This window comes from Crinia signifera, chromosome 8 (assembly GCF_055691185.1).
Source record: "Crinia signifera chromosome 8, ASM5569118v1, whole genome shotgun sequence".
Lineage (NCBI taxonomy): Eukaryota > Metazoa > Chordata > Amphibia > Anura > Myobatrachidae > Crinia > Crinia signifera.
In genome coordinates this window covers 74,004,807-74,027,048 of record NC_139224.1, presented here as the reverse complement: position 1 = coordinate 74,027,048, position 22,242 = coordinate 74,004,807, and the positions used below count along the sequence as shown (strand labels likewise).

The 22,242-nt window shown below is 39.4% G+C and overlaps 2 non-coding genes and 11 pseudogenes across 2 annotated transcripts; all 13 read left to right on the top strand.

Moving 5' to 3' along the window:
• Window positions 1-15,821: 15,821 nt before the first annotated feature.
• On the top strand, window positions 15,822-15,940 carry LOC146033601 (5S ribosomal RNA). The gene has a single exon (XR_014459010.1). It is a non-coding gene; the product is annotated as a 5S ribosomal RNA (ribosomal RNA).
• Window positions 15,941-16,285: 345 nt separating this feature from the next.
• LOC146028134 (5S ribosomal RNA) lies at window positions 16,286-16,404 on the top strand (annotated as a pseudogene).
• A 345-nt stretch (window positions 16,405-16,749) lies between these two features.
• On the top strand, window positions 16,750-16,868 carry LOC146028814 (5S ribosomal RNA; annotated as a pseudogene).
• Window positions 16,869-17,214: 346 nt separating this feature from the next.
• LOC146028469 (5S ribosomal RNA) lies at window positions 17,215-17,333 on the top strand (annotated as a pseudogene).
• Window positions 17,334-17,678: 345 nt separating this feature from the next.
• Window positions 17,679-17,797, top strand: LOC146033398 (5S ribosomal RNA). Its single transcript, XR_014458807.1, has one exon. It is a non-coding gene; the product is annotated as a 5S ribosomal RNA (ribosomal RNA).
• A 345-nt stretch (window positions 17,798-18,142) lies between these two features.
• LOC146029588 (5S ribosomal RNA) lies at window positions 18,143-18,261 on the top strand (annotated as a pseudogene).
• Window positions 18,262-18,606: 345 nt separating this feature from the next.
• LOC146028131 (5S ribosomal RNA) lies at window positions 18,607-18,725 on the top strand (annotated as a pseudogene).
• Window positions 18,726-19,072: 347 nt separating this feature from the next.
• Window positions 19,073-19,191, top strand: LOC146028532 (5S ribosomal RNA; annotated as a pseudogene).
• Window positions 19,192-19,536: 345 nt separating this feature from the next.
• On the top strand, window positions 19,537-19,655 carry LOC146029547 (5S ribosomal RNA; annotated as a pseudogene).
• Window positions 19,656-20,462: 807 nt separating this feature from the next.
• On the top strand, window positions 20,463-20,581 carry LOC146028984 (5S ribosomal RNA; annotated as a pseudogene).
• A 345-nt stretch (window positions 20,582-20,926) lies between these two features.
• LOC146029238 (5S ribosomal RNA) lies at window positions 20,927-21,045 on the top strand (annotated as a pseudogene).
• A 345-nt stretch (window positions 21,046-21,390) lies between these two features.
• Window positions 21,391-21,509, top strand: LOC146029293 (5S ribosomal RNA; annotated as a pseudogene).
• A 345-nt stretch (window positions 21,510-21,854) lies between these two features.
• Window positions 21,855-21,973, top strand: LOC146028953 (5S ribosomal RNA; annotated as a pseudogene).
• The last annotated feature ends 269 nt before the right edge of the window (window positions 21,974-22,242 follow it).

The window sequence follows — 22,242 nt, the reverse complement described above, 5'->3', positions numbered from 1 at the left end:
TACTTTTGATGGGACCATCATGCAAAAGTCTTCAACCAGGAAGCCAATTGGTCAAGAATGTTCTTGTTAACAACCATCTTTGGCTGGTTTTCTACGTTTTCAATTAGACTAGGGTGTGGAAGGACCAAAGTAAGTTATGGAGAGCAAATAAATTCCTTATGCAAATTAGTTTGGAAATTAGACCATCTGATTGGTTGATGCAATTCTCATTAGGGATGGCCATCGGGCATCGATGTTTATAAACCATCGATGGGTTATTTTCGATGTTCAATAGTTTTTACATCGATGGGGGAGAACCAGATGGTTTCACACCATCAATGTCAAGCTCAAACTACTAGTTTTGTTTTGCTATTTCCTAGGACACGGAGCATAGCCCCACCCCCATATTCTTACTGGCCCACAGGCCAGTCAGTGAAATACAATGGATGACCACTGATATGTAACAACATTGATTGCAAAGGCAACAATGGCCATCATTAATACTCATTTAAAACAATCCATTGCGATTGGTTTATGTACAGTCAGTCAACAGTTTTCAATTTTACTACTTTTGATGGGACCATCATGCAATAGTCTTCACCCAGGAAGCCAATTGGTCAAGAATATTCTTGTTAACAACCATCTTTGGCTGGTTTTGTAGGTTTTCAATTAGACTAGGGTGAGGAAGGACCTAAGTAAGTTATGGAGAGCAAATAAATTCCTTATGCAAATTAGTTTGGAAATTAGGCCATCTGATTGGTTGATGCAATTCTCATTAGGGATGGCCATCGGCCATCGATGTTTATAAACCATCGATGGGTTATTTTCGAGGTTCAATAGTTTTTACATCGATGGGGGAGAAAAAGATGGTTTCACACCATCAATGTCAAGCTCAAATTACTAGTTTTGATTTGCTTTTTCCTGGGACACGGAGCATAGCTCCACCCACGACACCAGTGAAGCCCCACACCCATATTCTTATTGGCCCACAGGCCAGTCAGTGAAATACAATGGATGACCACTGATATCTAACAACATCGATTGCAAAGGCAACAATTGCCATCATTAATACTCATTCAAAACAATCCATTCCGATTGGTATATGTACAGTTAGTCAACAGTTTTCAATTTTACTACTTTAGATGGGACCATCATGCAATAGTCTTCACCCAGAAAAGCAATTGGTCAAGCAAATTCTTGTTAACAACCATCTTTGGCTGGTTGTGTAGGTTTTCAATTAGACTAGGGTGAGGAAGGACCTAAGTAAGTTATGGAGAGCAAATAAATTCCTTATGCAAATTAATTTGGAAATTAGACCATCTGATTGGTTGATGCAATTCTCATTAGGGATGGCCATCGGCCATCGATGTTTATAAACCATCGATGGGTTATTTTCGATGTTCAATAGTTTTTACATCGATTGGGGAGAACCAGATGGTTTCACACCATCAATGTCAAGCTCAAACTACTAGTTTTGTTTTGCTATTTCCTGGGACACGGAGCATAGCCCCACCCCCACAGGCCAGTCAGTGAAATACAATGTATGACCACTGATATGTAACAACATCGATTGCAAAGGCAACAATGGCCATCATTAATACTCATTCAAAACAATCCGTTCCGATTGAGATATGTATTGTCAATCAACAGTTTTCTATATTACTACTTTTGATGGGACCATCATGCAAAAGTCTTCAACCAGGAAGCCAATTGGTCAAGAATGTTCTTGTTAACAACCATCTTTGGCTGGTTTTCTAGGTTTTCAATTAGACTAGGGTGTGGAAGGACCAAAATAAGTTATGGAGAGCAAATAAATTCCTTATGCAAATTAGTTTGGAAATTAGACCATCTGATTGGTTGATGCAATTCTCATTAGGGATGGCCATCGGCCATCGATGTTTATAAACCATCGATGGGTTATGGTCTATGTTCAATAGTTTTGACATCGATGTGGGAGAACCAGATGGTTTCACACCATCAATGTCAAGCTCAAACTACTAGTTTTGTTTTGCTATTTCCTGGGACACGGAGCATAGCCCCACCCCCATATTCTTATTGGCCCACAGGCCAGTCAGTGAAATACAATGGATGACCACTGATATGTAACAACATCAATTGCAAAGGCAAGAAAGGCCATCATTAATACTCATTCAAAACAACCCATTCCGTTTGGTTTATATACAGTCAGTCAACAGTTTTCAATTTTACTACTTTTGATGCGACCATCATGCAATAGTTTTCACCCAGGAAGCCAATTGGTCAAGAATATTCTTGTTAACAACCATCTTTGGCTGGTTGTGTAGGTTTTCAATTAGACTAGGGTGAGGAAGGACCTTAGTAAGTTATGGAGAGCAAATAAATTCCTTATGCAAATTAATTTGGAAATTAGACCATCTGATTGGTTGATGCAATTCTCATTAGGGATGGCCATCGGCCATCGATGTTTATAAACCATCGATGGGTTATTTTCGATGTTCAATAGTTTTTACATCGATGGGGGAGAACCAGATGGTTTCACACCATCAATGCCAAGCTCAAACTACTAGTTTTGTTTTGCTATTTCCTGGGACACGGAGCATAGCTCCACCCACGACACCAGTGAAGCCCCACCCCCATATTCTTATTGGCCCACAGGCCAGTCAGTGAAATACAATGGATGACCACTGATATGTAACAACATCAATTGCAAAGGCAACAATGGCCATCTTTTATACTCATTCAAAACAATCCATTCCGATTGGTTTATGTAGTGTCAGTCAACATTTATCTATTTTACTACTATTGATGGGACCATCATGCAATAGTCTTCAACCAGGAAGCCAATTGGTCAAGAATATTCTTCTTAACAACCATCTTTGGCTGGTTGTGTAGGTTTTTAATTAGACTAGGGTGAGGAAGGACCTAAGTAAGTTATGGAGAGCAAATAAATTCCTTATGCAAATTAGTTTGGAAATTAGACCATCTGATTGGTTGATGCAATTCTCATTAGGGATGGCCATCGACCATCGATGTTTATAAACCATCGATGGGTTATGGTCGATGTTCAATAGTTTTTACATCGATGGGGGAGAACCAGATGGTTTCCCACCATCAATGTCAAGCTCAAACTACTAGTTTTGTTTTGCTATTTCCTGGGACACAGAGCATAGCCCCGCCCCCATATTCTGATTGGCCCACAGGCTAGTCAGTCAAATACAATGGATGACCACTGATATGTAAAAACATTGTTGGCAAAGACAATCATTAATACTCATTCAAAACAATCCATTCCGATTGGTTTATGTATTGTCAGTCAACAGTTTTCTATTTTACTACTTTTGATGGGACCATCACGCAATTTTCTTCAACCACGAAGCCAATTGGTCAAGAATGTTCTTCTCATCAAGCATCTTTGGCTGGTTTTATAGGTTTTCAATTAGACTAGGTTGTGGAAGGACCTAAGTAAGTTATGGAGAGCAAATAAATTCATTATGCAAATTAGTTTGGAAATTAGACCATCTGATTGGTTGATGCAATTATCATTAGAGATGGCCATCGATGTTTATAAACCATCGATGGGTTATTTTCGATGTTCAATAGTTTTTACATCGATGGGGGAGAACCAGATGGTTTCACACCATCAATGTCAAGCTCAAACTACTAGTTTTGTTTCGCTATTTCCTGGGACACGGAGCATAGCTCCACCCACGACACCAGTGAAGCCCCAACCCCATATTCTGATTGGCCCACAGACCAGTCAGTCAAATGCAATGGATGACCACTGATATGTAACAACATCGATTGCAAAGGCAACAATGGCCATCATTAATACTCATTCAAAACAATCCATTCCGATTGGTATATGTACTGTCAGTCAACAGTTTTCTATTTCACTACTCTTGATGGGACCATCATGCCGTTTTCAATTAGACTAGGATGAGGAAGGACCTAAGTAAGTTATGGAGAGCAAATAAATTCCTTATGCAAATTAGTTTGAAAATTAGACCATCTGATTGGTTGATGCAATTATCATTATGGATGGCCATCGATGTTTATAAACCATCGATGGGTTATTTTCGATGTTCAATAGTTTTTACATCGATGGGGGAGAACCAGATGGTTTCACACCATCAATGTCAAGCTCAAACTACTAGTTTTGTTTTGCTATTTCCTTGGACATGGAGCATAGCCCCACACACATATTCTGATTGGCCCACAGGCCAGTCAGTCAAATACAATGGATGACCACTGATATGTTACAACATCGATGGCAAAGGCAACAATAGCCATCATTAATACTCATTAAAAACAACCCATTCCGTTTGGTTTATGTACTGTCAGTCAACATTTTTCTATTTAACTACTATTGATGGGACCATCATGCAATAGTCTTCAACCAGGAAGCCAATTGGTAAAGAATGTTCTTGTTATCCACCATCTTTGGCTGGTTTTGTAGGTTTTCAATTAGACTAGGGTGAGGAAGGACCTAAGTAAGTTATGGAGAGCAAATAAATTCCTTATGCAAATTAGTTTGGAAATTAGACCATCTGATTGGTTGATGCAATTCTCATTAGGGATGGCCATCGGCCATCGATGTTTATAAACCATCAATGGGTTATGGTCGATGTTCAATAGTTTTTACATCGATTGGGGAGAACCAGATGCTTTCACACCATCAATGTCAAGCTCAAACTACTAGTTTTGTTTGCTATTTCCTGGTACACGGAGCATAGCTCCACCCACGACACCAGTGAAGCCCCGCCCCCATATTCTGATTGGCCCACAGGCCAGTCAGTCAAATACAATGGATGACCACTGATATGTAACAACATCGATGGCAAAGGCAACAATGGCCATCATTAATACTCATTCAAAACAATCCATTCCGTTTGATTTATGTACTGTCAGCCAACATTTTTCTATTTTGCTACTATTGATGGGACCATCATGCAAGAGTCTTCAACCAGGAGGCCAATTTTTTTCTTTTTTTTTTAATAAAACCATCAGGTGTAAAAGCAATCGCTTAAATAGTCTACCCTTTAGACTATCTCTCACGTGACTTTCTGAGCGATAAACTTTTCTCCTTCATCAACTGGTTTTATTTTGCTTTTTTGAAATGAAAAAAACTTACAAAGAACCAATCAAAAGCACCACAATACCATATCCCCTCTCCCCTAAACTATACAAATTTTACAACATGCATCCATTTCTTTACTTTCCACACTCCCTCTGCATCCATACCACCTCCACCTCCACCTTCTTTATCAAACAAATAACATGTATACAATTTCCCCAACACCATCCTAATACAATCATTTACACTTTTATCTTCTTTCTTATACACATACATATTCCTATTATCCCACAATACTTCCATTACACAACACATTAATAGCCACATCACTCTTTCTTTTATTTTCCCATTTACTCCCAAACCAAACATTGCCAACCTCCATGAAATCCCATTTACACCACACAATTCTCTACATAATCCACTCATACCCTTCCATACTTTTTTAGCAAAACCACATCCCCACATTACATGCAATACTGTCTCATTTATTCCACATTCTTCTCTCGGGCATATTTCTATTCTTGTCAAATCTCTCTTTTTAAGTACCATTCTTACAGGCAAGACACCATGCATAACTTTCCAAACCACATCTTTTTGTTTATTCGACATCCCATCCATTTCCATTTTCTTCCACACCACTTCTGCTTCTTTCAATCTCAAATATTCAATATTGCATACAGTTTCTCTGTCTTTCAAAATCTTTATTATTTTCTTCCTCCCCATAAAATCTTCCATACTCATACTTAACAAATCATTCTTCCTAATAAATCGCTCCACAAACACATACCATTCTGGGCAACTGAAGGCCATTGGCACACTCAAAGACCTCTTCATCCATCCAATCCCACACAACATCCATCCACCCAGGTATTTTGTCATATATGAGGTTTTTGAACTCCCCTTTAACAATCTCGCCACAATTGCCACATAATTCACTCCTATAAATCTATCAAAATTTGGAAAATTTCCCCCTCCTTTAATCCTAGATTTAACCACATTCTCACGTCTCAACCACTCCATTTTACTACCCCACAGAAAAACAAAACATTTCCTTACAATTTTTCTAAAAACACCATTTGGGGGGGGGAAACACACATGCAACATACAATATTATGGGAAGAATCACACTCTTCACAACTAGTACTTTCCCTGTCATTGATAAATTTCTTAATTTCCAGAAATCCAATTTCTTCATAATCTTCCTATTACATTCATTCCAACTATCATTACCTTTTAAGTTATCATCGAAAATTAAACCCAACACCTTTATCCCCCCTACCACTCTTGTAATCTCATTCACTTCCACATTAATTTCACCAAACACTCTATAATTACTTTTATCCCAATTAATTTTAAAGCCTGATGCATTACAAAAAAACCCCACTAATAATCTTGTCCTGTTTAAGGCTGCTTGGTTTTGACACAATACTACCACATCATCCATGTACCCCATTACTTTAGCACTCTTACCACCACTCCCAGGTATAAGTACTCCTCTCACAACCTTATCACACCTAATCATTTGTAACAGTGGCTCCATCACACAAATAAACAACACAGGGGACACAGGACACCCCTGCCTTACACCTGATTTAACCATGATCTCCTCACTCACATTCCCATTCACCAATATACGACTCGATGCCAAAACATACAAACTTCTTACTCTTTCCACAAACCCAGCAGGAAACCCCATTTTTAACAAAACTCTGAACATAAACTCATGTGCAACTTTATCAAAGGCTTTTTCAAAATCAAGACTCAAAACCACACAACCTTGTTTCCTATCTTTACAATCTCTCAGTATATCCCTTAATAAAATCAAATTATCACTAATTTTACGTTCCGGTACAGCACATACTTGGTCTTCATTCACAATTTTTCCTATTACACTTCTCATTCGATTCGCCAAAATTTTTGAATATATTTTATAATCTGAATTTAACAAAGTTATAGGCCTCCAGTTGCCCAGATCTCTTCTATCATTCTTTTTATATATTAAAACTACAACACCCTTACCCATAGACTTGCCAATTATACCATTTATCCACATAAACTGGCATACTTCCACTAAATCACTTCCCAACATGTCCCAACACATACAATATAACTCTACTGGCAATCCATCTTGCCCAGGAGTTTTGTTTTTCCTTGCATTCATAACCACCATTTTTACTTCTTCCACACCAATATCTTCCATCAAAACACTTTTATCTTCCTGACTCACTTCATTCTGTAATACACTTAAAACTTCATCTCCCATATCACTTTCAATACTTTTCCTTTCATACAATTCTTTATAAAACTTAACTACTTCTTCCGTTAATTTACCACCACTAACATCCATTCCTTCTCCATTCCTTAATACATCCATATCATTTTTCCTTTTACATATTTTCCGGGAAAAAAACCTTGTACATTTCTCATTTTTCTCTTGATGCTCAACTTTCGCTCTAAAAATGATATTTTTCCCCCTATTTTCCAAATAGTTGTTTAACACACACCTTTCTTTCACTATCTCTTCACTCATGTCAAATCCTAGATCTCTCATTTTGTAAAGATACCTCATTCTTACACATAATGCCTCATACCTCATTCTTTCCTTCCTTACTTTTTTGATTTCCCATTTTCTGAAAAAACACCTCATCCTAACTTTCAGCCACTCCCACCATACTAATATATTCGCAAAGTCATTTTTTCTCCTCTTCCATATTGTATACATCTTAACCAAATCATCCCTTACTTCACAGTCTTCTAGCAAACGAACATTTAATTTCCATATACCTCTACCATATACATTGTTTACATTCCCTTGGACTTCACATATAATGCATTCGTGATCTGAAAAAGGCATTCTTACCTGCTCTCCATTCATACATGATATACCTTTGGATATGAAAATATAGTCAATTCTGGAAGTTATGCCTCCTCTATCAGCAATATACGTTGGTGGAGGTGGCTTCCCCATACACACCGCAGCTGCATCTATAAAGGAAAAATCCGTAATAATCTGATTTAATATATTCCCGGTTATATCAACACTCCTAGTACTTCCATATCCTCTCCCACTTTTCTCAATTATACAATTGAAATCCCCCATTAACATAAGGGGTGTTCTTCCAGGAAGGAATAACCTTATCTTATCAAACAATTTCTTTCTTTCTAATTTACAAGCAGGAGCATATGCACACATGATCCTAAACCTCCACCCTCTAAGACTAAAAGTCCCAACAATACACCTCCCTTCTTCCACCACAAAAAAATCCTCCCCTATAATATCCCTATTATTTATTACAATACCCACCCCATCATTTTTATTTAAACAAGACCCAGACCAAAAACTATCCCCTTTGTCCCATTCTTCTTTTTTAATGGGCTCTGAAATCCCACATTCCTGTACACAAATTATATCAGCTTTTAAGTTTTTTAATATTTCAAAAACCGCAGCACGCCTGGGTCTGCTTGTTATCAGCCTGACATTTAATGTTGCAACTTTTACGCTAATGTTGCTTGTAATATTAGGCATAGGTAGATTTTGAAGTCCCGTAAATAATTTCAAGGTAGTTGGATTACAAAAACACAACTTAAATCAGCATCATCCAATTTCATCATAGTTCTCCTTCCCAGTCAAACGTGCGATTGACTGTTTGGATGCCCCAAAAATATTGGAAGATTCAGTGGAAGATGGGGAACTGGCATTGTCTTCGGAACTTAAGGTAGTATCCATACCATCTGGTTCAATTGCTGGGGAACTGTATTTAACTCTTTCAATTCTGGCTTTTTTAACAGCCCTTCCATCAGGAGTTGCTTTCCTCAGTTTTATAGACTCCTCATCAGACAATAAGGTATCAGCACTTTGAATATCCTCTAAATCAAAATTTTGACTTTCAGCTGAGCTTTCATCACTCTCAATATTCTCTGTAACGAGTTGACTAGCCTCAGCTGCAAAGACTTTCAACTGCTCCTCACTGTGGTCAGTTGCAGTATCAGCAGTTTGCATTGCCTTAACTGGCTGTTGTGGATCTGGTGTAGCCTGTGCCTCCACCTCCATCTGTACTCCATTTTGCACAACAAGCACCGGGGCTATACATGTCTTTTTAGCCTCCGTTGTGCGAGTATCCTTAGCCATTTGGCATGCTGCCTCTCTGGCTTCTCTTTCAGCTTGCTCAGCTAATCTTCAAGCACCTTGCTCTTTTCGAGCTTTGGTGAATTCTGAGCATGTTTTGAAAGAATGTCCAGGTTCCCCGCAGAGGTCGCATTTGCGTTCCTCTGGGCACCGGTTTGCTTCATGCCCCTCTTTTCTGCAGTTTCTACAGGTTCTCCCTTTCTCACACTCTTCCCTTGTGTTGCCATATTCAAAACATTTTCTGCAGAATCTGGGTTGGGTGGGGTAATATAGGAAGCACCTGTTGCCTCCAATTGTGAAATTTGCAGGTGGATGCATTACCCCACCTGGACATCTCTCATCCCTCCTTAGTTTACACCAAAATTTTCTTTTGGCATTAAAGATACCCATACTGTTTTTCAAAAATTCCCCTCCTCTCACCGAACTGCAATACCTTGCAAGGAAAGCAAGTAACAAATCATAGTTCATAAACGGATTGTAAGCATGTACTGTGATTGGGACTTCTTGTGCAGTAAATAGGGGAAACATTTCTATCCCCTCCATTTTAGGGTCCAGATATTTCTCTTTTAACATTTCATAAACTTTGTAACTGTCTTTCCCATCGAAAAAACTGACATCATACATGCCCTGGTTAGGAAAATCTTGGATACAAAAAATTGTACTTAGCTCCACTCCTGCCAGCTCCACCAAAACTTCCCTCACGAGATGATAAAGTCCGCAGTCTCTCCTCCTTCTTTCTTGCACGATAAAACGGATTGAATTCTTCAGTCCAGGTGTTCCAGCCATGATGCTTCAAAATTCCTGCGGTGTTGATACCTCCTCAGCGTAGTAGATCCCACAGAAAAGTTTTCCAACCTCACAACCTCAGGCCCAGACCTCAGCCCGGGCCAAAAGGCTGCGAAGCTCAGACAGTTGGTCAAGAATGCTCTTGTTATCCACCATCTTTGGCTGGTTTTGTAGGTTTTCAATTAGACTAGGAAGAGTAAGGACCTAAGTAAGTTATGTAGAGCAAATAAATTCCTTATGCAAATTAGTTTGGAAATTAGACCATCTGATTGGTTGATGCAATTCTCATTAGGGATGGCCATCGATGGTTATAAACCATCGATGGGTTATGGTCGATGTTCAATAGTTTTTACATCGATGGGGGAGAACCAGATTGTTTTACACCATTACTGTCTAGCTCAAACGACTAGTTTTGTTTTGCTATTTCCTGGGACACGGAGCATAGCTCCACCCATGACACCAGTGAAGCTTCAACCCCATATTCTGATTGGCCCACAGGCCAGTCAGTCAAATACAATGGATGACCACTGATATGTAACAACAACGATGGCAAAGGCAACAATGGCCATCATTAATACTCATTCAAAACAATCCATTCCGATTGGTTTATGTACTGTCAGTTAACAATTTTCTATTTTACTACTTTTGAAGGGACCATCATGCCGTTTTCAATTAGACTAGGGTGAGGAAGGACCTAAGTAAGTTATGGAGAGCAAATAAATTCCTTATGCAAATTAGTTTGGAAATTAGACCATCTGATTGGTTGATGCAATTCTCAATAGGGATGGCCATCGGCCAACGACCATCGATGGTTATAAACCATCGATGGGTTATGGTCGATGTTCAATAGTTTTTACATCGATGGGGGAGAACCAGATGGTTTCACACCATCAATGTCAAGCTCAAACTACTAGTTTTGTTTTGCTATTTCCTGGGACACGGAGCATAGCCTCACACCCATATTCTTATTGGCCCACAGGCCAGTCAGTGAAATACAATGGATGACCACTGATATGTAACAACATCGATTGCAAAGGCAACAATGGCCATCATTAATACTCATTCAAAACAATCCATTTCGATCGGTTTATGTACTGTCAGTCAACAGTTTTCAATTTTACTACTTTTGATGGGGCCATCGTGCAATAGTATTCAACCAGGAAGCCAATTGATTAAGAATGTTCCCGTTAACAACCATCTTTGGCTGGTTGTGTAGGTTTTCAATTAGACTAGGGTGAGGAAGGACCTAAGTAAGTTATGGAGAGCAAATAAATTCCTTATGCAAATTAGTTTGGAAATTAGACCATCTGATTGGTTGATGCAATTCTCATTAGTGCTGGCCATCGGGCATCGATGTTTATAAACCATCGATGGATTATTTTCGATGTTCAATAGTTTTTACATCGATGGGGGAGAACCAAATGGTTTCACACCATCAATGTCAAGCTCAAACTACTAGTTTTGTTTTGCTATTTCCTGGGACACGGAGCATAGATCCACCCACGACACCAGTGAAGCCCCACCCCCACAGGCCAGTCAGTGAAATACAATGTATGACCACTGATATGTAACAACATCGATTGCAAAGGCAACAATGGCCATCATTAATACTCATTCAAAACAATCCATTTCGATTAGTTTATGTACTGTCAGTCAACAGTTTTCAATTTTACTTCTTTTGATGGGACCATCATGCAATAGTCTTCAATCAGAAAGCCAATTGTTCAAGAATGTTCTTGTTAACAACCAACTTTGGCTGGTTATATAGGTTTTCATTTAGACTAGGGTGAGGAAGGACTTAAGTAAGTTATGGAGAGCAAATAAATTCCTTATGCAAATTAGTTTAGAAATTAGACCATCTGATTGGTTGATGCAATTCTCATTAGGGATGGCCATCGGTCATCGATGTTTATAAACCATCGATGGGTTATGGTCGATGTTCAATAGTTTTTACATCGATGGGGGAGAACCAGATGGTTTCACACCATCAATGTCAAGCTCAAACTACTAGTTTTGTTTTGCTATTTCCTGGTACACGGAGCATAGCTCCACCCACGACACCAGTGAAGCCCCGCCCCCATATTCTGATTGGCCCACAGGCCAGTCAGTCAAATACAATGGATGACCACTGATATGTAACAACATTGATGGCAAAGGCAACAATGGCCATCATTAATACTCATTCAAAACAATCCATACCGATTTGTTTATGTACTGTCAGTCAACAGTTTTATATTTTACTACTTTTGATGGGACCATCATGCTACGGTCTTCAATCAGGCAGCCAATTGGTCAAGAAAGTTTTTCTCATCAACCATCTTTGGCTGGTTATATAGGTTTTCATTTAGACTAGGGTGAGGAAGGACTTAAGTAAGTTATGGAGAGCAAATAAATTCCTTATGCAAATTAGTTTAGAAATTAGACCATCTGATTGGTTGATGCAATTCTCATTAGGGATGACCCTCAATACCTCAATATTTATAATACATCTATGAGTGATGGTCGGTGTTCAATAGTTTTGACATCGATGGGGGAGAACCAGATGGTTTCACACCATCAATGTCAAGTTAAAACTACTAGTTTTGTATTGCTATTTCCTGGTACACAGAGCATAGCTCCACCCACGACACCAGTGAAGCCCCGCCCCCCATATTCTGATTGGCCCACAGGCCAGTCAGTCAAATACAATGGACATGTAACAACATCGATGTCAAAGGCAACAATGGCCATCATTAATACTCATTCAAAACAATCCATTCCATTTGTTTTATGTACTGTCAGTCAACATTTTTCTATTTTACTACTATTGATGGGACCATCATGCAATAGTCTTCAACCAGGAAGCCAATTGGTCAAGAATGTTCTTGTTATCCACCACCTTTGGCTGGTTTTGTAGGTTTTCAATTAGAATAGGGTGAGGAAGGACCTAAGTAAGTTATGGAGAGCAAATAAATTCCTTATGCAAATTAGTTTGGAAATTAGACCATCTGATTGGTTGATGCAATTCTCATTAGGGATGGCCATCGGCCAACGACCATCGATGGTTATAACCCATCGATGGGTTATTTTCGATGTTCAATAGTTTTTACATCGATGGGGCAGAACCAGATTGTTTCACACCATCAATGTCTAGCTCAAACGACTAGTTTTGTTTTGCTATTTCCTGGTACACGGAGCATAGCTCCACCCATGACACCAGTGAAGCCCCGCCCCCATATTCTGATTGGCCCACAGGCCAGTCAGTCAAATGCAATGGATGACCACTAATATGTAAAAACATTGATGGCAAAGGCAACAATGGCCATCATTAATACTCATTCAAAACAATCCATTCCATTTGGTTTATGTATGTCAATCAACATTTTTCTATTTTACTACTATTGATAGTACCATCATGCAACAGTCTTCTACCAGGCAGCCAATTGTTCAAGAATGTTCTTGTTATCAACCATCTTTGGCTGGTATTGTAGGTTTTCAATTAGACTAGGGTGAGGAAGGACCTAAGTAAGTTATGGAGAGCAAATACATTCCTTATGCAAATTAGTTTGGAAATTAGACCATCTGATTGGTTGATGCAATTCTCATTAGGGATGAACCTCAATATTTATAAAACATCTATGAGTTATGGTCGATGTTCAATAGTTTTTACATCGATGGGGGAGAACCAGATGGTTTCACACCATCAATGTCTAGCTCAAACGACTAGTTTTGTTTTGCTATTTCCTGGGACACGGAGCATAGCTCCACCCACGACACCAGTGAAGCCCCAACCCCATATTCTGATTGGCCCACAGGCCAGTCAGTCAAATACAATGGATGACCACTGATATGTAACAACATCGACGGCAAAGGCAACAATGGCCATCATTAATACTCATTCAAAACTATCCATTCCGATTGGTTTATGTACTGTCAGTCAACAGTTTTCTATTTTACAACTTTTGATGGAACCATCATGCCGTTTTCAATTAGACTAGGGTGAGGAAGGACCTAAGTAAGTTATGGAGCGCAAATAAATTCCTTATGCAAATTAGTTTGGAAATTAGACCATCTGATTGGTTGATGCAATTCTCATTAGGGATGGCCATCGGCCATCGATGTTTATAAACCATCGATGGGTTATTTTCGATGTTCAATAATTTTTACATCGATGGGGGAGAACCAGATGGTTTCACACCATCAATGTCAAGCTCAAACTACTAGTTTTGTTGGGACCATCATGCACTAGTCTTCACCCAGGAAGCCAATTTTTTTTTTTTTTTAAACCACTCAGTGGTGTATTAAAACCGTTCTGTTTCCAAAAGGAAACTTTGAAATCCACGCCTAAACTCCACGGTTAATAATACTCTATCCTACTTTTTCCCTCCTAAAAAACATCAACCACACCCCAAACAAAGCAATCAGTGGCCATTTTAGTCTGACACTTCCACAGTCTCAAGCATGTGAGACATATTTTCTTTTGCCTCAGAGTCCTCAAAAGTATCTTCTGGGACTTCAAAAAACTCCTCCTGGTTCTTAATTCTTAAAAAACCAGCACGCAAAAGCCACCTTTTTTTCTCTTCTGTATAACCAACAACTCTTATTGCAGACACAACTCTTTTTTTCTTCTTGTTCACCTCTTCCTGTACTTTAGCTCTCTTAACTTAACTTTATCACTCTCCCCTGCCAGATTTTCACTGTCTTCTCTTCTGGGTTTTTTCTTTTCCATCTCCTCCTCCATTATAGAACTTTCCTGCTCACTCATTTCCGACAAAATGGATTCACTAACAGTTCCCATACTAGCTTCTTCTGGCATTACAGACATATCAATGCCTTCCAAATCAGACACAATCCCAGCAGGAACTGCACCAGCAGTACTCTTTTCTGCTCTCTTCTCCATTTCTTTTGGGGCTCTGACAGTACTTAAATGACTGCTCCCCTTTTCTCTTCGGGCTTCCTCCTCTAGCATACCTGGGCACCCTCTAGCCGAATGACCACTCTTGCCACAGACATCACAAGTCCTTGGCTGAGGACAGTCATCTGCCTCATGACCTGCCTGTCTGCAGTCTCTGCAGCATTTCCCTTTCGGACACTCATCTTGTACATGTCCATACATTAGGCATAATCTACAATATCTCGGCTGTCCTGGGTAATACAGAAAGCCTCTGTATCCCCCCACTGAGAAATTTGCTGGTGGGTGCGTTACCCCTCCGATTCCTCCTGAATCTGCCCTTAATTTGACCCAAAATTTGTATTTTCCATTAAAAATCTGAAATGCATTTTTCTGCGGTATACCTCCTCTCACAGAAACACAATATCTTGCAAGAAAAGATCTTACCAGATCCAGTGGTGTGTATGGGTTGTACACATGTACTATTACTGGTCGCTCATTAGTCATGAAGAGAGGAATCACTTCTATTCCATCCATCACAGGTTTGGATTTTTACTCACGCAGAATCTCATAGACAGGCAGGCACAAATGGTCATCGTCCAAAGTCACATCATAAATCCCAGTAGTCGGAAAATCTTGAACACAAAATATATCCTCCATCTTCAAATTAGCTGCTCCAAACAAAATCTCCTTCATAACAAACGCCAAGCTGTTGCTGTCTTTCTTCTGTAAAGCACAGACATTTGGAAGAGTTCAAACAGACACAATAGCCATCACTTAAAGACTTACCACACTGTTTAGGCCCAATTCCAACTGCTTTTGGCAGCTAAACAGTGTTGAGCCTCTTTAGTAGTTTAATTTTAGTGCCCCTGCTAATATCGTGTCCTGTAGGTCTTTTTACATTACCAACACATGAATTTTTTCAGTAAGCCAATACAGTTCGGAAACTTTTTTATTAGCTTACCTGGTGATAGAAGTAGAAGAAAGCAAAAAAGTGCCTGTATCTCACCTACAGCCATACCACATTGGATAGGCCCAATCTCGTTTGATCTTGGAAGCTAAGCAGTGTTGGGCCTGGTAAGTACTTGGGTGGGAGACCACATGGGAACACCAGGTGCTGTAGGTTTTTTCACATTACTGGCAAATTGTTTTTATTCTCTAGCTATTTAAATTGGAAACTTTTTCTTTTTATTGCCAGCACTGGCATTTGGAAGAGGTCAAACAGACACAATAGCCATCACCTAAAGACTTACCACACTGTTTTTGCCCAATTCCAACTGCTTTTGGCAGCTAAACAGTGTTGAGCCTCTTTAGTAGTTTAATTTAAGACCACCTGCTAATATCATGTCCTGTAGGTCTTTTTACATTACCAACACATGATTTTTTTCAGTTAGCCAATACAGTTAGGAAACTTTTTTATTAGCTTACCTGGTGATAGAAGTTGAAGTGGGCAAAAAAGTGCCTGCATCTCACCTACAGCCATACCACATTGGATAGGCCCAATCGCGTCTCATCTTGGAAGCTAAGCAGTGTTGGGCCTGGTTAGTACTTGGGTGGGAGACCACATGGGAACACCAGGTGCTGTAGGTTTTTTCACATTACTGGCAAATTGTTTTTATTCTCTAGCTATTTAAATTGGAAACTTTTTCTTTTTATTGCCAGCACAGACATTTGGAAGAGGTCAAACAGACACAATAGTCATCACCTAAAGACTTACCACACTGTTTAGGCCCAATTCCAACTGCTTTTGGCAGCTAAACAGTGTTGAGCCTCTTTAGTAGTTTAATTTAAGACCCCCTGCTAATATCATGTCCTGTAGGTCTTTTTACATTACCAACACATGATTTTTTTCAGTAAGCCAATACAGTTAGGAAACTTTTTTAATAGCTTACCTGGTGATAGAAGTAGAAGAGGGCAAAAAAGTGCCTGTATCTCACCTACAGCCATACCACATTAGATAGGCCCAATCTCGTCGGATCTTGGAAGCTAAGCAGTGTTGGGCCTGATTAGTACTTGGGTGGGAGACCACATGGGAACACCAGTTGCTGTAGTTTTTTTCACATTACTGGAAAATTGTTTTTATTCTCTAGCTATTTAAATTGGAAACTTTTTATTTTTAGTGTGACTACAGACATTTGGAAGAGGTCAAACAGACACAATAGCCATCACCTAAAGACTTACCACACTGTTTAGGCCCAATTACAACTGTTTTTGGCAGCTAAACAGTGTTGAGCCTCTTTAGTAGTTTAATTTAAGACCCCCTGCTAATATCATGTCCTGTAGGTCTTTTTCCATTACCAACACATGATTTTTTTTCAGTAAGCCAATACAGTTAGGAAACTTTTGTATTAGTTTACCTGGTGATAGAAGTAGAAGAGGGCAAAAAATTGCCTGTAACTGACCTACAGCCATACCACATTGGATAGGCCCAATCTCGTCTGATCTTGGAAGCTAAGTAGTGTTGGGCATGGTTATTACTTGGGTGGGAGACCACATGGGAACACCAGGTGCTGTAGGTTTTTTCACATTACTGGCAAATTGTTTTTATTCTCTAGCTATTTAAATTGGAAACTTTTTCTTTTTATTGCCAGCACAGACATTTGGAAGAGGTCAAACAGACACAATAGCCATCACCTAAAGACTTACCACACTGTTTAGGCCCAATTCCAACTGCTTTTGGCAGCTAAACAGTGGTGAGCCTCTTCAGTAGTTTAATTTAAGACCCCCTGCTAATATCATGTCCTGTAGGTTTTTTTACATTACCAACACATGATTTTTTTCAGTAAGCCAATACAGTTAGGAAACTTTTGTATTAGCTTACCTGGTGATAGAAGTAGAAGAGGGCAAAAAAGTGCCTGTATCTCACCTACAGCCATACCACATTGGATAGGCCCAATCTCGTCTGAGCTTGGAAGCTAAGCAGTGTTGGGCCTGGTTAGTACTTGGGTGGGAGACCACATGGGAACACCAGGTGCTGTAGGTTTTTTCACATTACTGGCAAATTGTTTTTATTCTCTAGCTATTTAAATTGGAAACTTTTTATTTTTATTGAAAGCACGGACATTTGGAAGAGGTCAAACAGACACAATAGCCATCACCTATAGACTTACCACACTGTTTAGGCCCAATTCCAACTGCTGTTGGCAGCTAAACAGTGTTGAGCCTCTTTAGTAGTTTAATTTAAGACCCCCTGCTAATATCATGTCCTGTAGGACTTTTTACATTACCAACATATGATTTTTTTCAGTAAGCCAATACAGTTAGGAAACTTTTTTATTAGCTTACCTGGTGATAGAAGTAGAAGAGGGCAAAAAAGTGCCTGTATCTCATCTACAGCCTTACCACATTGGATAGGCCCAATCTCGTCGGATCTTGGCAGCTAAGCAGTGTTGGGACTGGTTAGTACATGGGTGGGAGACCACATGGGAACACAAGGTGCTGTAGGTTTTTTCACATTACTGGCAAATTGTTTTTATTCTCTTGCTATTTAAATTGGAAACTTTTTCTTTTTATTTCCAGCACAGACATTTGGAAGGGGTCAAACAGACAAAATAGCCATCACCTAAAGTCTTACCACACTGTTTAGGCCCAACTCCAACTGCTTTCGGCAGCTAAACAGTGTTGAGCCTCTTTAGCAGTTTAATTTAAGACCCCCTGCTAATATCATGTCCTGTAGGTCGTTTTCCATTATCAACACATGATTTTTTTCAGTAAGCCAATACAGTTAGGAAACTTTTGTATTAGCTTACCTGGTGATAGAAGTAGAAGAGGATAAAAAAGTGCATGTATCTCACCTACAGCCATACAACATTGGATAGGCCCAATCTCGTCTGATCTTGGAAGCTAAGCAGTGTTGGGCCTGGATAGTACTTGGGTGGGAGACCACATGGAAACACCAGGTGCTGTAGGTTTTTTTCACATTACTGGCACATTGTTTTTATTCTCTAGCTATTTAAATTGGAAACTTTTTCTTTTTATTGCCAGCACAGACATTTGGAAGAGGTCAAACAGACACAATAGCCATCACCTAAAGACTTACCACACTGTTTAGGCCCAATTCCAACTGCTTTTGGCAGCTAAACATTGGTGAGCCTCTTTAGTAGTTTAATTTAAGACCCCCTGCTAATATCATGTCCTGTAGGTCTTTTTACATTACCAACACATGATTTTTTTCAGTAAGCCAATACAGTTAGGAAACTTTTTTATTAGATTACCTGGAGATAGAAGTAGAAGAGGGCAAAAAAAGTGCCTGTATCTCATCTACAGCCTTACCACATTGGATAGGCCCAATCTCGTTGGATCTTGGCAGCTAAGCAGTGTTGGGCCTGGTTAGTACATGGGTGGGAGACCACATGGGAACACCAGGTGCTGTAGGTTTTTTCACATTACTGGCAAATTGTTTTTATTATCTTGCTATTTAAATTGGAAACTTTTTCTTTTTATTGCCAGCACAGACATTTGGAAGAGGTCAAACAGACACAATAGCCATCACCTAAAGACTTACCACACTGTTTAGGCCCAATTCCAACTGCTTTTGGCAGCTAAACAATGGTGAGCCTCTTTAGTAGTTTAATTTAAGACCCCCTGCTAATATCATGTCCTGTAGGTCTTTTTACATTACCAACACATGAATTTTTTAAGTAAGCCAATACAGTTAGGAAACTTTTTTATTAGCTTACCTGGTGATAGAAGTAGAAGAGGGCAAAAAAGTGCCTGTATCTCATCTACAGGCTTACCACATTGGATAGGCCCAATCTCGTCGAATCTTGGAAGCTAAGCAGTGTTGGGCCTGGTTAGTACATGGGTGGAAGACCACATGGGAACACCAGGTGCTGTAGGTTTTTTCACATTACTGGTAAATTGTTTTTATTCTCTTGCTATTTAAATTGGAAACTTTTTCTTTTTATTGCCAGCACAGACATTTGGAAGAGGTCAAACAGACACAATAGCCATCACCTAACGACTTACCACAATGTTTAGGCCCAATTCCAACTGCTTTTGGCAGCTAAACAGTGTTGAGCCTCTTTATTAGTTTAATTTAAAACCCCCTTCTAATATCTTGTCCTGTAGGTCTTTTTACATTACCAACACATGATTTTTTTCAGTAAGCCAATACAGTTAGGAAACTTTTTTTTTATTAGCTTACCCGGTGATAGAAGTAGAAGATGGCAAAAAAGTGCCTGTATCACACATACAGCCATACCACATTGGATAGGCCCAATCTCGTCTGATGATGAAAGCTAAGCAGGGCCTGGTTAGTACTTGAGTGGGAGACCACATGGGGACACCAGGTGCTGTAGGTTTTTTCACATTACTGGCAAATTGTTTTTATTCTCTAGCTATTTAAATTGGAAAATTTTTCTTTTTATTGCCAGTACAGACATTTGGAAGAGGTCAAACAGACACAATAGCCATCACCTAAAGACTTACCACACTGTTTAGGCCCAATTCCAACTGCTTTTGGCAGCTAAACAGTGTTGAGCCTCTTTAGTAGTTTAATTTAAGACCCCCTGCTAATATCATGTCCTGTAGGTCTTTTTACATTACCAACACATGATTTTTTTCAGTTAGCCAATACAGTTAGGAAACTTTTTTATTAGCTTACCTGGTGATAGAAGTAGAAGAGGGCAAAAAAGTGCCTGTATCTCATCTACAGCCTTACCACATTGGATAGGCCCAATCTCGTCAGATCTTGGCAGCTAAGCAGTGTTGGGCCTGGTTAGTACATGGGTGGGAGACCACATGGGAACACAAGGTGCTGTAGGTTTTTTCACATTACTGGCAAATTGTTTTTATTCTCTTGCTATTTAAATTGGAAACTTTTTATTTTTATTGCCAGCACAGACATTTGGAAGAGGTCAAACAGACACAATAGCCATCACCTAAAGACTTACCACACTGTTTAGGCCCAATTCCAAATGTTTTTGGCAGCTAAACAGTGTTGAGCCTCTTTAGTAGTTTAATTTAAGACCCCCTGCTAATATCATGTCCTGTAGGTCTTTTTACATTACCTACACATGCTTTTTTTCAGTAAGCCAATACAGTTAGGGAACTTTTTTATTAGCTTACCTGGTGACAGAAGTAGAAGAGGGCAAAAAAGTGCCTGTATCTCATCTACAGCCTTACCACATTGGATAGGCCCAATCTCGTCAGATCTTGGCAGCTAATCAGTGTTGGGCCTGGTTAGTACATGGGTGGGAGACCACATGGGATCACCTGGTGCTGTAGGTTTTTTCACAATACTTGCAAATTATTTTTATTCTCTAGCTATTTAAATTGGAATTTTTTTCTTTTTATTGCCAGCACTGACATTTGGAAGAGGTCAAACAGACACAATAGCCATCACCTAAAGACTTACCACACTGTTTTTGCCCAATTCCAACTGCTTTTGGCAGCTAAACAGTGGTGAGCCTCTTTAGTAGTTTAATTTAAGACCCCCTGCTAATATCATGTCCTGTAAGTCTTTTTACATTACCAACACATGATTTTTTTCAGTTAGCCAATACAGTTAGGAAACTTTTTTATTAGCTTAACTGGTGATAGAAGTAGAAGAGGGCAAAAAAATGCCTGTATCTCAACTACAGCCATACCACATTGGATAGGCCCGATCTCGTCTGATATTAGAAGCTAAGCAGTGTTGGGCCTGGTTAGTACTTGGGTGGGAGACCCTATGGGAATACCAGATGCTGTAGGTTTTTTCACATTACTGGCAAATTGATTTTATTCTTTAGCTATTTAAATTGGAAACTTTTTCTTTTTATTGCCAGCACAGACATTTGGAAGAGGTCAAACAGACACAATAGCCATCACCTAAAGACTTACCACACTGTTTAGGCCCAATTCCAAATGTTTTTGGCAGCTAAACAGTGTTGAGCCTCTTTAGTAGTTTAATTTAAGACCACCTGCTAATATCATGTCCTGTAGGTCTTTTTACATTACCTACACATGATTTTTTTCAGTAAGCCAATACAGTTAGGAAACTTTTTTATTAGCTTACCTGGTGATAGAAGTAGAAGAGGGCAAAAAAGTGACTGTATCTCACCTACAGCCATACCACATTGGATAGGCCCAATCTCGTCTGGTCTTGGAAGCTAAGCAGTTTTGGGCCTGGTTAGTACTTGCGTGGGATATCACATGGGAACACCAGGTGCTGTAGGTTTTTTCACATTACTGGCAAATTGTTTTTTTCTCTAGCTATTTAAATTGGAAACTTTTTCTTTTTATTGCCAGCACTGACATTTGGAACAGGTCAAACAGACACAATAGCCATCACCTAAAGACTTACCACACTGTTTAGGCCCAACTCCAACTGCTTTCGGCAGCTAAACAGTGTTGAGCCTCTTTAGTAGTTTAATTTAAGACCCCCTGCTAATATCATGTCCTGTAGGTCTTTTTACATTACCAACACATGATTTTTTTCAGTAAGCC